Source organism: Puntigrus tetrazona, chromosome 18, assembly GCF_018831695.1.
Source record: "Puntigrus tetrazona isolate hp1 chromosome 18, ASM1883169v1, whole genome shotgun sequence".
Classification (NCBI taxonomy): domain Eukaryota; kingdom Metazoa; phylum Chordata; class Actinopteri; order Cypriniformes; family Cyprinidae; genus Puntigrus; species Puntigrus tetrazona.
In genome coordinates, this window is record NC_056716.1 from 6,784,341 (window position 1) to 6,789,008 (window position 4,668).

A 4,668-nucleotide genomic window follows, 5' to 3' on the forward strand; every position below is an offset into this window, starting at 1 on the left:
AGGCGAAAAGCGCCCAAGTTCATGTGACGTCATGTGCTCAAGGCTCGAGCTAGTGCGAGAGACTGCCTCAGCTCAGAGTGACACTCAGTGAACTCCACGAAAGAGAAAATACTTCAAAGAGGAAATAGTAAACTAAACAAGTCGTAGTTTATCTTAGTCATTCTCAAAAACAAATATTGAGTGTAATATTCAGCGCTTCAGTATAGAGATGTATTCGTGAATAACAGTATATTAGCGCCATCACGTGGAGATTAAAAATGTTTTTCGTGTCGATACAGCATGTAAAGAAAAAAATCAGAACGAGGAGAAAAAAGTAAATAAATACATTTAAATAAAAGGTGAGGGTCCAAAGCAGAAGGAAGTTTCATGGCATTTCTCTCCATCATCCATTGAAGATATATACTTCAGATTGCTCTTCCATCAATTGGGGTTTAATTTTCAAATATTTATTGTTCAAGGACTTTAACAACTGGTATTCATCATTTAAGGTTAGGTTATGAAGCAGGTCAATTTGGCCTCTCCTCATGTAACGCTAGGCTGAGAGAGGCTCAATGTGAGTTTTGGAAACGAACCATGTTATGTGATTGAACGACCAGGCTGCACTGCAAATGACGTAGAAGAAGGCAAAACCTTAGGAGTGGTAGGTAGCGGGTCGCTGCTAGCAATTTTGACCACAAAACTTTTAAAAGTTTAATGTAGCCAGTGATGTTAGACCAAGAGAGGTGAGATGCAAGCTCTTTAAAATTCTGACTCATCACTGCAGATGTCTAATTTTGCTATTTTGAAGGTTGAGGACACTTACACAAAGACAGTTTCCTTAAATTTTAATGATCGATATATTAAATTACTTAATGTATATTGGAAATGTACAGAATAAAAATATATCATGTGAATAAGGAATTGCTGCTTTTCCTATATTCAAAACATATATTAACATGTATGCACTTATACTTTAACAAATGTAATTTTTCCATTCAATAATTTTACAATAATACATTTCATGATAGGTGTGCGTGTAAAAAATATGGTACAGTGTCTGTAGGAAAAACAAACAAGAACAAAAAAAAATAAATGCGCTTGCACCATTACACCACTGGAAGGCAAAGGTGGCATAATTATTTGACTTGTTTGTAGAGGACAATGTCAAAATAACTGAATAGCGCATGTTGGACCAAAAAATGCAATTGCCATATTAAATTCATATTGACACCTGACTAAGCTTGCCACATTTCTTAATGTGGTACTTTCAAACATGAGGAGTGTAATGCATTACAGTAAACACTGAAGACCATTATCAGAGACATTCAGGATTTAATGAATACTATTATTGTATTTTATTTTATTATTTAATTTTATTCACCATTGTGGTATCTTAAAAAGAACCATGGAGAGAGTGATTTGTTAATATATACACAAATACATTATACAAATTTACCATGTTATTGTACATGACCACCATAAAATTGCTTAGGACTTCTGGATTGCAGCAGCAATGGGTGAAACAAATTGGATTCCAGAGATCCATACAAATCCATTCATGAAAAACCCTAAACTAATGCAAACTCACACACACACACACATCTTATCCCTATTCAGAGAAACAAGTATTCTCAGTGACAGCTGTATCAGTCCTCTGATGGAATCAGCAAATCATAGCATGGAAATGGAGAAATGACAGATTGCAATCTCCTCCTCATCTGGACGGGATAAAGTTACCCTTCCAAAAGACGCAACTTGTTATGAGTCTCCGGCCTGTAAGGGAAGAGACAGTCACAAACGCATTCATTCTGAATCTCACCTCCAGAGAGATGGTAAAAGATCAACAAGTCCTGTTACAGGACTGTGAAGAAAAAGATAATATACATTCAGACTTCATTCAGAGTCTTGTCCAGTGAGACAAAAATGCAGCACGTCCTGATTCTCCATCCTGGAAAGACAAAGCGAATCGACCAAGTTTGGAGTCTCTAGCCCAGAGAGGCACTTTTGCTTGCATGTTCCAGGCACCTTCTCCAGGGCCACATCTGTGTGTTCCAGATTTTAGGACCCTTTGGTTCAAGGCTGTCAAAACAAATTCTTGCTCCTTTCCATGCTGCAGCACAACCAACACAATTAAGTCACCACCATTGGACAAAAGATAGAAGCATATTAGTGTGTATAAACCAGGTTAAAGAGATGGGTCTTTAATCTAGATTTAAACTGACATTGTTACTGCTTCCCGAACAGTGTTAGGAAGATTGTTCCAGAGTTTTTTAGTGCTAATTAAAAAGAAAAGAAAATCTGCCACCTCACTCAAGTATTGAGAAGCTAAACCCTTCAGGGCTTTATAAATAATTAACAAAATTTTAAAATCTATCCAATATTTGATAGCGAGCCAGTGCAGTGTTGACAGCACCAGGCTAATATGGTCATACTTACTGATTCTAGAAAGGACTCAAACTTCAGCTGGTACAAAACACAGCATTTAGTAAAGTTAAGAATGTCTAAAAATGTTGATCCTAATTCATCTTTTTCATTATCAATATGAATATCACCAACAATTAAAACTTTATCTGCAGCCAGTACTAACTCAAATCAGCAAATTCTATAATAAATAGACTAGTCAATCAAGTATTGGAGTACCTGACCTCGGCGTTGCGAATCGAGTACTTCCTGTACTCTGTAGGCCTCCTCACCATCGATGATAAGGGGAGGGGTTTTGATCTCTGTTGCCTCGTCCTGGTCCCTCTCGTCTCGTCTGCAGGGTAGGCGGAGGCAATTACCAGACCCACTGCCCCGGAGTATATACCGGAGATTACCTCGACAGCGATCAGCCTGACCTTTGCAGATTTACGTGAGCCGAATTTTAGGTCTCCTCAATACATTGTAGCTAGGTGTTGATGGCCAGCAGATTGGAGGGTTCTCCTGGCCAGGAGAACAAGGAAGGTTGGGAGCCCAGCAAACACTGAAATTTGATCAATCCGGTGGATGGTTTGCAAAGGGAGTTTTGGGCATATTTGGCCCATAGGAGGTAACGGCTCCAATCTGGTTGGTTGTCATGACAATAGGAGTGGAGAAATCGGGGTAAGTACTTGGTTGAGTTGTTCTGCTTTTTCAATGTTAATGCAGAGCTGTGTGCAAAATGCATGCCATACCCGTGATGTGAATTGGGGTCCTCGATCTGACACAATGTCCTCTGGCAGACTGTTAAAACAAAATACCGTCAGCTGTCTCTCAGTCTGTCAGTTTAGGCAGGAGTATGAGTTGGCAAGCTTTCGAGAACCTGTCAATCACGGTAGAGATTGTGGTATGATTATTGGCCTTTGGGGAATAGGCAAATGTTGTAGCAGACCCACTGACCGTTGGTGAGATGATTTGGATATATTGCACATTTGACATTGCTTGACCAAGTTCACCACATCCGCCTGAAGTGTGGGCCACCAGAATTTACTTATGGTGAGTTGCAGAGTCACCGTGATGCCCGGAGTGCTGGGAGAATCCACTGAAGGCGGCGAGTTCGCAATTGTTCTGGTACAAAAAGTGAGCGTTGGGGGGCAGTTGTTCGCTGTGGAGTGCCTCTGTGATTTCTGTGATGATATCACACTGTACAGGTGCTTTGACAGTGGTCTGGGAGAAAATGGGTTCATGAACTTTCGAGGTTGGGAGGAGGTCTGACTGGGGCAAGCAGACAGGAGCGCCAGGCGGGGGCACAGAAGGAGGGAGGAGCGCAGGCGGACACAGGACTCGGAGCGTCCGGAGCAGGAGGAGATCCAGAGCCCAGGGGCGTCAAGCGGTGGCACTGGAAGGAGGGAGGAGCGCTGGAGCAGAGGCTAACGGGGGAGCTGAGGGCTGGCGGGCATTGCAGCTTTGCCCATTCTTTGAGCCTGGTATTTAGGTAACTTTGAAATTGAATCTGGAGAAAAACAGAGACCATCTGGCCTAACTTTTGGCAGACTTGATGTATTCCAGATTTTGATGGCCAGTCAGTACCACGAACAGCCATTTTGTGCCACTTTGGCGCTGAAGTTTCAAATGAATCTCTGATAGAAATTAGCGGATTCCAGAAACCGTTGCAACTATTTCAGGGTCCTGGGTTGAGGCCAGTTTACGACAGGCTGGACCTTATGATTGTCCATGGTTATCCCTTCGGAGCCAATAATGTATCCCAAAAAGGAGACTTGTGTTTGGTGGAATTCATATTTCTTTAACTTGGTGTATAGTTGATGTTGAATAAGGCTTTGGAGAACTGCTCAGATATGTTTTACATGGTAAGGAAGATGTGACCCCTGGTGAGTACCGTGCCAGAGATAAGATCTGTAGCACAGTCAAAAGAGTGGTGTAGTGGTAATTGTGTAGCTTCTTTCTCACTGAACACTGAATGCTGCCACCAAATCTCGATATTCGACTGGGTTTGCTGGGGAATCAGAATGACAGGTATGTTCATCTGCAACTGATTCTGGTTGTACTGGTAAAATGCAGTGATGAGTACAGCGATCTTTTCATTGTGTGAGTTCCCTGTGAGCCCAGGAGATGGTTGGGTTATATTGTTTGAGTTGTTATTAGAGATTATAAGAGCTTGTAGACACACAGCATTGAAGAGAAGAAATCAGAGTATGCAAGGAGAAACAGCCGCTTATGTAGCCAGAAGGCCCAGCCAGTTCTGTTGGGCTTTGTGGTAATAGGCTCGTGCAG